General features: G+C 46.2%; 1 long non-coding RNA gene across 1 annotated transcript in view; it reads left to right on the top strand.

Annotated features, from left to right (window-relative positions):
• The first annotated feature begins 1304 nt into the window (after positions 1-1304).
• The window catches only part of LOC116274415, a 63838-nt gene continuing 54229 nt past the window's right edge, over positions 1305-10913 (top strand). Inside the window, exon 1 of the long non-coding RNA XR_004183023.1 lies at positions 1305-1842. This is a non-coding gene — a long non-coding RNA (uncharacterized LOC116274415). The remainder of the gene's footprint in view (positions 1843-10913) is intronic.

Genomic DNA, 10913 nt, shown 5'->3' with positions numbered 1-10913 from the left:
AGGATGAGGAGAAGCCAGAAGACTCATGTATTGCTGGTGGGAATGTAAAATGCAGAATGTAAAAATGGTGAAGCTGTGCTGGAAAATAGTTCGGCAGTTTCTCAAAATGTTCAACACACGTTTATATGGCCCAGCAAATCCACTCATAGAGAAACCCACCCAAGAAATTAAAGCATATAGTCACACAACAATTTGCCGGTGAAATGTTTATAGCATCTTTATTTATTTATTTATTTATTTTTATTGAGACGGAGTCTCACTTTGTCGCCCACACTGCAGTGCAGTGGGGTGATCTCAGTCACTGCAACCTCTGCCTCCCGGGTTCAAACAATTCTCCTGCCTCAGCCTCCCAAGTAGCTGGGATTACAGGCGTGTGCCACCACGTCCAGCTAATTTTTCTATTTTTATTAGAGGCAGAGTTTCACAATGTTGGCCAGGCTGGTCTCAAACCCTTGACCTCAAACAATCCACCCATTTTGGCCTCCCAAAGTGCTGGGATTACAGGTGTGAGCCACTGCGCCCGGCCATAGCAGCACGAGGCCCTGGGGATTCTTCCCCAGCGTTTTGCCAGTCGGAGCGGAGGATGCTGGCGGGACCGTGGAGTGCGTCCGGGGGACCGTTGCATCCGGAGGCGGCTGTTGTGTGGCCCCTTCCCGCCTAGAGAATGAGGCCGCCCAGTCTTGTGGAGGCGGTCCATGCCTGCGGCTGGGGTGGCTCGCGAAGGCGGCCAGAGTTCGAGTCCCGCCTTGGGGGCTGCTCCTGCTGGGGAAAATGCCTCCCTGAGGGCGGCGGCTAAGGCACAGGGAGGCCCCGCGCCGCGCCGGAAGCCACCCTGAGGAAGGGTCACCGGGGCATCAATGGGCTCCCGGCTTTTCCTCAGCCTGTGACGCCTGCGTCCTGGGGTGGGTTCGAGGGGCGCCCGGGCACTGCCGTACTAGGCTCTCCAGGGTCCTACGTGGTTTTCCACCTTAGGCCTCCTTTTCTGAGGCGGGGCCCGGAACCTCGCGCTCTTGCCCCAAGCTCCAATCCACGCCCCCGCCCGGCCGCCTAGCGCGCAACGTGCAGCGCCCCCCCCCCCCCCCCCCCCCCCCCCCCCGGCCCCCCGGCGGGCCACCCAACGGGCCGCCCCCCCCCCCCGCCCCTCCCACTGCATGGCGCGCACCCGGTCGAGCCAATCAGAGCTCGCGGCGCACGCCCCACGCGCCGGCTCCCTCTGCACCCCAGCTTAAGAAAAGGCTCGAGGGCTGGATTGATTCAGAGCACCTGGCTGCGCCTAAGATAAGGCTGCGGGACTGCAAGGCTACCGGACTGCAGGCGCCGCCGCGGTGCACTCGGTACTCCAGAGGCCTTCCTGGCTACTGCCAGCCCCAAAGGCGCCCGCCCTCCGATGCGGAGCTGAGCGCGGCGTCAGCGTCGGGATGCTGCTGCTGGCCGCCTGCTTGGCGCTCGCGGTGGCCGCGGGGGCGCAAGAGAGCCCGGCGCGGAGCAGCCGCTTAGTGTACACCTCGCTGCCCCCGGAGGCGGTGCGCGCCGGCTGCCCGCTGCCAGCGATGCCCATGCAGCGCGCGCGCTGATTCCCGAGGAGGAGCTGCGGGCCGAGGTCCTGCAGCTGCGCGAGCCGGTCGAACCGCTGAAAGAGACACTGGGCTCGCAGCGCGAGGCCATCCACGAGCTCACGGGCGAGCTGCCGCGCTGCCAGGGCCTGGCGAGCGGCAAGGCGCGCGGCGCGGAGGGCCACGGGCAAGGACACTATGGGCGACTTTGGCGCGGAACCCCGGATGCGTCGTAGAATAGTTCAGCCGTTCGCTGGAGACCCTAAAGGACCGCCTGAAGAGCCTCAAGGTAGCGGGCGGAGCGCGGGGGACCTGGAAATGGGGACGCTCCCGATTCGTGGGGCTGATGGGGGGAAGGGAGCATGACCCTGGGGAGAGTGTGATCGTCCGCGGGGTGAGTTGGACTTGGGGATGAAAGGTGGGGGTCTCGATCCTGCTCGGAACTCCCCTGCGTAGCATCCCTTCCCGCCCCCCTGTCCTTGTTGTAAGGAAACGTTTGAATTCCACCCCACCCCCCACCTGGCGCGCCAGGACTGCCGGCGGGACCCGCCTAGCACTTCCCGAGGTCCGGGCTACCGAACCCACTCGGCCAAGCCGCGGGCACCAAATACCCAGGGACGCGGTGGCCTCTATTCTCTTGCAAATCTTCAGATCTCCACGAGCCCACATGTGCTCCCGCAGGCCGTGTTTGTGTTGGGTACATTAAAAATCCTCTTTGCTAGCTATTTGAGAAGATATAGTAAATTATTGTTAGCTGTATTCACCCTACAGTGTTGTAGAGCACCAGAATTTAGTTCTTCTATCTGGCTGCCATGTGACTGCCAAGGTTATTTCGCAGCGGGTTCCTGCGAGGCTGCCGCGAGAGGTCAGCTGCAAATTCGCAATTGCAAAACCGTGGAACCAGCCCAAATGCCCGTCACATGGGTAATGGATAAAGAAACTGTGAGAAAAATTGGTTTTTTACAGTAGCTGCACCATTTTACATTTCCACAGGCAACGCATGAGGATTCCATTTTTCCACGTCCTTGCCAACACTTGTTGTTGTCCATCCTTTTTTTTTTTTTTCATTATAGTTATCTTAGTGGGTATGAAGTGGTATCTCAATGTGCTTTTGATTTGTGTTTCCCTAATGACTAATGATGTGGAGCACCTTGTCATACTCTCACTGGCTGCCAGGGCTGTCTCGTTTTAAGAAATGTCTACTCAAATTCTTTACCTATTTTAGGGGGCCTTTTTTTTTTAACTTAATCTTAATTCAGGGGTACATGTGGAGATTTGTGACGATAAACTTGTTCCATGGATATTTGTTGAGTAGATTACAGGTCACCCAGATTTTAAGCCTAGTACCCATTAGTTGTTTTTCTTGATCCCCTCCTCCTACTCTCCACTCTCAGGCCCCAGTGTGTGTTGTTTCTCATGTGTCGAAGGTGTCTACTTTAGCCCCATTTATAAGTGAGAATAGTGTATTTGGTTTCTGATACTGTGTTAGTTTGCTAAGATAATGACCTCTGTGGTCCATCCATGTCCCCGCAAAGGACATGATCTTGTTCTTTTATGTATTGCATGGTGTATTCCATGTGTATATGTACCATTTCTTCATCTAGTCTATCATTGATGTATGCTGGGTTGATTCCATCTCTGTAAGCAAGAATAGTGGCTAAATGAGCACATGCCTGCATGCGTCTTTTTTTTTCCATTAAAATAAATTTTATTTCACTTAGTGTTAAAAGTTATACTTTTGCTTTCCTTAGATTCATTTATCTTTTGTATATCTCTTCCTTAACCTTTTACTATCGCTTTCTTTATCTACCACCACGTCCTTCAATGTAAGGTTCTTGGTTGTTACCTAATGCTGGATCTTGTTTTTTTAATTATACCTTTTAAGTTCTAGGTATGTGCAATAACGTGCGGTTTGTTACATTATGCATACATGTGCCATGTTGGTGTGCTGCACCCATTGACTCATCATTTACATTAGGTATATCTCTAAATGCTATCCCTCCACCCTCCCCACCCCACAGCAGGCCACATGTGATGTTCCCTTCCTGTGTCCAAGTGTTCTCATTGTTCAGTTCCCACCCAGAGAACATGTGGTGTTTGGTTTTTCGTCCTTGCATAGTTTTGTTGATAATGATGGTTTTGCTTACATCCATGTCCCTACAAAAGGACACGAACTATCCTTTTATGGCTGCATAGTATTCCATGGTGTATATGTGCCATTATTTTCTTTTTAATCCAACTTATCATTGTTACAGCTGGGTTGGTTCCAAGTCTTGCTATTAGAATAGTGCCTAATAAGCATACGTGCATATGCCTTTTTATAGCAGCATGATTTATGAATCCCTTTAAGTACATACCCAAAATGGATGGTTTCAACAGCCTCGGTATTTCTCATAGTTCTAGATCCCTTGAGGACCGCCACACTGTTCTCCACAATGGTTGAACTTAGCTTTACTGTCCCACCAACAGTGTAAAAGTGTTCCTGTGTTTCTGCCATCCCTCTCCAGCACTTGTTTCCTGACATTTAATGATCGCCATTCTAACTGGTGTGAGTATTTTGCACTTCGCGGGTTTTGATTTTACTTCTCTCTGATGGCCAGTGATGATGAGCATTTTTCTTTGTGTCTGTTGGCTGCATAAATGCTCCTCTTTTGAGAAGTTGTTTTACCATATCCTTCACCCACTGCTATAATGGGGTTGTTTTTCTTAAACTTGTTTGAGTTCTTTGTAGATTCTCCTGATATTAGCCTCTTTGTCGATGAGTAGATTGCAAAAAATTTTCTCCCATTCTGTAGGTTGTTTGTTCACTCTGATGGTAGTTTCTCTTTGCTGTGCAGAAGCTCTTTAGTTTACTCAGATCCCATTTTAGTCAATTTTGGTTTCTTTGTTGCCATTGCTTTGGTGTTTTAGACTCTGCCCATGCCTATGTCCTGAATGGTATCATTTAGGTTTTCTTTCTAGACTTTTCTGGTTTTAGGTCTAACTTTTTAAGCCTTAATCCATTTGAATTACACTTTTTGCATAAGGTGCATGCCTTATAACAGAATGGATTCCTATTGCTTTTGGGCATATACCCAGTAGTGGGAATGTTAACAAGTGGTATTTTCTCGTCTTTAGGCCCTGTAATCACCACTGTCTTTCACAATGGTTGAACTAATTTTACACTCCTGACCAATGTAACATCGCTCTCTTTTTCTCACAATCTCTCCAGCATTTGTTATTTTTTTGACTTTTAACCATAGCCATTCTTGACTGGTGTGAGATTGTATCTCATTATGTTTCACTGATTGCGTTTTATTGTTGTAAGAGTTCTGCTATATATTCTAGAAGAGAAAGTCCTCAGCATAGGGCATATATGCACCTAAAAATATTTTCTTAGGATTTTTGTAGCACTTTTCCAGCCTCCTCTCTCTTCAGCACGTTCAGCCTCTCTTCAGCCTCTATCTGCAAACAGAGCCATGGTTTATCTCAGATAAACCTGATTCCAGATCCAGGCTCCAGAAAGCCCTGGTTTTTAGCTTTGGTTCCTGCTGTGTCCAATAGATGAGATGGTTATGAGCCCCAATCTGTCTTTCAGTTTTCTTTTTGATGTTTTGTCCATCATCCTTCAGTTTCTAGCAAAGAGCTCCTCTACCCAGTTACAAACTCACAGCATCAAACTGTTCCTGAAAGACATCTGTCATTATTGTATGGTAGGTGTGTGTGTGTGTACTTTTTAAAAACGGTGAGGGTTGGACCATTATGTTTTACTATTCTTTCTTCCTTTGATTTTATGCTTGTAGAAAGATCTCTGTCTATCTAAGAGGAGAGAAGCATGATCTAAAATTTTTTATAATGGTTTCCTTCCTTCTTATTAGATATTTTAGATATTAAAATATCTTTGTGTCTCTTTCAGAGTATATTTAAATTTTAATTCTATCCTATTATTTAATTTGCTGGAAGCATAGCTTGTGTATGCATGTGTGTCTCCTCTAACCTAGCACACAGGGCTGGAAGGCAAGTTATAGGGTGTCCTAACAAATATTTGCTGGATGAATTCTATGATTGAAGGTTAGAACACGGGAAGGACAGAGGTTGTAAGATGCTGATGAGGACATTGTTGGAATGGCTGACAGTGACCTTGAAAGAAGAAAAACTAGGACCTGGCTTAGTGCCTGTCACATAGTAGGCACTCAATGCAATATATAAGATGTGAAAAAGAGTGCTCAAGTGGTAAGCTCTATATGAATTAACTTCCTCCAACTGAATTACTCCCTCCCCACTGCTGCTCAACCACCTTGTAAAACTCCAGCTGCCCCACTTCTTCTTTCTTTTTTGTTGGCTGGGGTGCAGTGATACTATCTCGGCTCACTGCAGCTTCCACCTTCTAGGTTCAAGTGATTCTTGTGCCTCAGCTTCCTGAATAACTGGGATTACAGGCTCAAGGCCACTGCACCCAGGTAAGTTTTGTATTTAGTAGAGATATGGGGTTTCACCATGTTGTCCAGGGCTGGTCTTGAACTCCTGACCTCAGTGATCTTGCCCACCTGCCCCACAAAATGTTGGGATTACAGGGCGTGAGCCCCCTGCACCCGGCCTGGGGAGGTACCCCAAGGATCATTTATTCAACTGTATCATTTTATAAGAAAGGTAACCAAGGTCTGGAGTGGTTCATTGCTTTTGCAGGAACCCAGGGAGCCACCTGGACTTCTCAAGGGCTGTTTATGTGTCAACTCTGACTAAGGAAGGGATGCCCAGATGGCAGGTAAAACTTCATCATCTGGGTGTGTCTATGAGGGTGTTTCTGGGAGAGATTAGCATTTGAATCAGGAGACTGAGTCAAGAAGATCGTGTCTCACCAATGTGAGTAGGCATCATCCAGTCCACTGAGGGCCCAACAAGAGCAAAAAGCAGGAGCCGAAAAGCCAATTCTGTCTTTCATTCCTCCTTGCAGCTGAGACATCCACCTTCTCCTGCCCTGGGTCACAAAGATCCTGGAGCCTTTGAACTCAGACTGAACGGCACCCCTGCTTTCCGAAGCCTGTCAGCTTGCAACAGCAGATCGTGGACTTAGCCTATTATTAAAAAATTAATTTTACTCATTGTGGGTACATAGTAGGTATGTATGTTTATGGGGTACATGAGATACTTCAATATAGGCATGCAGAATCATCAATACATCGCGGAAAATGTGGGTGAACCACCCCCTCAGGTAAGCCATATCCTTTGTGTTACAAACAATCCAAGGAGACTCTTCATTATTTTAGAATGTGCAATTGAATGATTATGGACTACAGTCCCCCTGTTGTAATGGCAAATTCTAGGTCTTATTTGTTCTTTCTTAACTATTTTTTTGTACCTTTAATCCATCCTCTTACCTCTACCTTTGCCTACCAAGCCTCCATTATGGCATAGGTCAATTTATATTTTATATATATATATTTTATAAATACATACTTTAATTAATTAATTTTTTGAGATGGACTTTCACTCTGTTGCCGGATTGGAGTGTAGTGGCATGATCTCGGCTCACTGCAACCTCCACCTCCCAGATCTAAGTACTCCCTCCTGCCTCCTTAGCTCTCTCCTGAGCGACTGGGACTCACAGGTGCCCACCCCACCACGCCCAGCTAATTTTTGTATTTTTAGTAGAGCCGGAGTTTCACCATGTTGGCCATGGTGGTCTCGATCTCTTCACCTCATGATCTGTCCACCTCGGCCTCCCAAAGTGTTGGGATTACAGGCTGGGGCCACCGCCCCAGCCATTATTTATTTGTTTTATAAATATGTTATTTATTCATTTTATAAATATATACATTATTCATTTATTTTATAAATATATAGATATATGTGTTATTTTAAAAATAAACTGCAAATACGTAAATATGCATTTATTTACCATATATACCACTATAAATTGCAATTATATAAACAATTTTTATTATATAAGGAATATTTTATTGTACAGATATATAAATATTTGTGTGTGTGTGTATATAAACACACACAAAAATTCTATTAGGTCTGGTTTTAGGAGAACCTGACTACAAGCACTTCCCATGCAGTGTTCTACTCTAGCGATGAGTTCAGCTCCACAGATATTGTCTCTGTAAGTCCAAATTACCTTTAAGGACCAAGGGCAGAAGGATTTTGGAGGCCCACCTCTGCTGTAAGTGGCCATTGTGCTTGATCCACCTTTGGTGGTCTTTCCACTGACAAAACCTGGGGCAGATGGAATGGTATTTCAGGACCTCTATGACTTCAGAGAAGCTATGAATCTACATCCCAGAAGACTTTAGTCTGTTTCTACCTGACACCAGAAGTAAATTGGAGCACCTGCCAAGCTGTTTCAAGCAATTGCTGAGCTACACAGAGGGCCAATGTGGCCGGCTCCTGGAATCTGTAGGGAGACAGTCATTTGAGGACACTATGGTTTCCCTAGAAGGCCTAGGTAGCTGGGTAACTTTGAATCGAGAGGTGCTCATGGCTCACCACAAACCTCCCTCATGGGACATCGTGGTTGTTACTTTTCTGATCTTAGTCTCAATACCTTGGTCTCTAAAACCAAGTTCATGAGAACAGGTCAGTGGTATCATGTCCTGACTTTACAAAGTGAGACTCCAGCACCATGGCTGGCAAAATTTCAGCTCAATAAATGGGGACTATCTATTTTATCATGAGGATTGTTATTATGTGGGTGAAAGGGGGAAGAGTCAAAGCTATCGTAAGTTTTTATCCCTAGACTCAAAAGCCCAACCTGGAGAAGTATAGGAAGGAAATCACCATTTATTTATTCAAGAAATACTTACCCAAAATCTGTTGTGTGCTAATAACTGCTGGAAGCTATAATTTGAAGTCATGTAATAAACCATATTGTTTCCCTCAGAGCTATATGGGGAGAGAAAGAGAGATGGCTATTCAAAACAATAAGCAGTTATATGCATCCCCAGGAAATCATAGGACCAGGCCTGGCATAGGGGTCTGCGTCTGTAATCCCAGCTACTTGCAGGGCCAAGGCACAAAGATTGCTTGAGCCCAGGAGTTTAAGGCTGCAGTGAGCTGTGATCCTACCGCCACACTCCAGCCTGGTCAATAGAGCAAGACTCTGTCTCCCTAAAAAGGTAGGACAAAAAGCATAGGTCCATGGGAGCACAAAGAAGACAACCTTCTGATCCAGACATATTTCTAAATTACTAAGACTTTTTCTCAATAGAGAATGAGCCCAGCAACGCTGCCACAGATTTGTTTTCATTCACTTATGATTTGGAGGACTTTCCATGTCAGTTTGTTTTGGGATAACTACGTCCATAATTTCCTCCTTTGCATCAACCCCAGTACTCAGTATATAATGTATTGGTCCTCAAATCATATGTGTTAAATGAAATGGATGGATTTTTGTGTCTTACTGAGGTGGTTCTATATCACATAAAACTCATGATTTTGAAGTGCAGAATCTCCATGGCATTTGTTGGCCTCAGTACACATTGCAGTCATCACCTCTGTCTCATCCCAAGACATTTTCTACACCTTCAAACAAACCCCATCCCCATGAACAGTCATGCCCTAGCCCCTGGCAACCACTAATCTACCTTCTGTCTCTATGGGTTCACCTATTCTGAACACTATTTATAAAAGAGAATCAAAAGAAATCCAACTGCCCTGAAGCCCCCATACTGGAGGGACCATGTGGAGACAGAGAGAGAAAGAGAGAGAGAGAGCGATGCCCAAGGACCCCTGGCTGTTCCAGCTTCCAGCTGTTTGTGTCTGTTCAGCGCAGGAGCCAGATGCATGAGTGAGCAAGCCTTTGGATGCCGCAGACCCCATCTTTCCAGCCTCCCCAGCTGATACCAAGTTGGGCAGAGACAGGCTGTTCCCACCCCAAGCCACTCAAATTTCAGATCCATGAGTAAAATAAATGCAGTCATTGTTTTAAGCCATTAACTTTTTGGGTAGTTTGTTGTACAGCAACAACCAATTGGAACATGAGGTCAGTATCCTTGTGCTTGATAAACTGGTTTTGATGATGATAGCCATACTAACAGTAATAAATATAGCAGTAGCTAACATTTATTAAGCTCGCTCTTAAAGTACCCAGCACCATACTAAAGATTTTATATATAAAAGTGGGTAATGAATTTTTTGGGAAAGTCTTGGATTTATATGCCATGGGCAGACTGTGATAACAGCCTGACTGTTGCAGTGGGTGTTAGGTTGGCCAAGAATTTCAGGTGTCTTTCATCCAGGTTTCTGACAGTTGTCATAAACCACTGAGCACTGCATTTATTTATATTGGAAATGCAAAGGTGGCTGGTATTTGATGACTCCTTCCCCATGGGTGACAGTTATCCAACATTAATCATCATATCCAGTCTATGAACCCTAGCACCACAGTTTCTTACATCGTGCTGTTCCAGGTCTTTTAGCAGCAGAGACAAGAACACATTTAATAGAGCCTGTTTCTTCTTCTTTTTTTTTTTTTTTTTGGAGACAGGGCCTCACTCTGTTGCCCAGGCTGGAGTGCAGTGGCATGATTTTGGCTCACTGCACCCCCAACCTCCCAGGCTCAAGCGATTCTTGTGCCTCAGCTGCCACAATAGCTGGGACCATGGATGTGCACCATCATGCCTGGCTAATTTTTGTATTTTTAGTAGAGATGGGGTTTCACCATGTTGCCCAGGCTGGTCCCCAACTGCTGGGCTCAAGCAATTAGCCCGCCTCAGCCTCCCAAAGTGCTGGGATTACAAGTGTGAGCCACCACGCCTGGCCGAATTTGGTACTTCTATAAATAACACACCCTGCAAACCTACAGAGTGCTTCATTCTCTGGAGATTTAAATAAATACTGCAGACTTCTTTTATTCTAATTAAGTAGAGTGGGTAGTTGGTGGCTTGTCTGAGTTATGGTCTTATAACAGAGGACACAAATCAATGTTCCTCACTTTTCCTGGAGTGAGAAAACTTAAAAATTTCATTCTTGGCTGGGCACAGTGGCTCAAGCCTGTAATCCCAGCACTTTGAGAGACCAAGGCAGGCGGATCACCTGAGGTCGGGAGTTCAAGACCAGCCTATCCAACATGGAGAAACCCCGTCTCTACTAAAAATACAAAATTAACTGGGCATGGTGGCACGTGCCTGTAATCCCAGCTACTCAGGAGGCTGAGACAGGAGAATCGCTTAAACTTGGGAGGCAGAGGTTGTGGTGAGCCAAGATTGCACCATTGCACTCCAGCCTGGGCAACAAGAACAAAACTCCGTCAAAAAAAAAAAAAAAAAAAAAATTCATTCTTCACTTGGACACACACCGTGCCTGTAGCTTGAACACTTACCAAAGATAAGGGCATACAGCAGGCTAGGGCTTACCATGCCTGGTGGAGCTACATAT

Source organism: Papio anubis, chromosome 4 (assembly GCF_008728515.1).
Source record: "Papio anubis isolate 15944 chromosome 4, Panubis1.0, whole genome shotgun sequence".
NCBI classification, from domain to species: Eukaryota; Metazoa; Chordata; class Mammalia; order Primates; family Cercopithecidae; genus Papio; species Papio anubis.
Note: the sequence above shows the minus strand (reverse complement) of the source record. Positions and strands in the feature narration are given on the sequence as shown.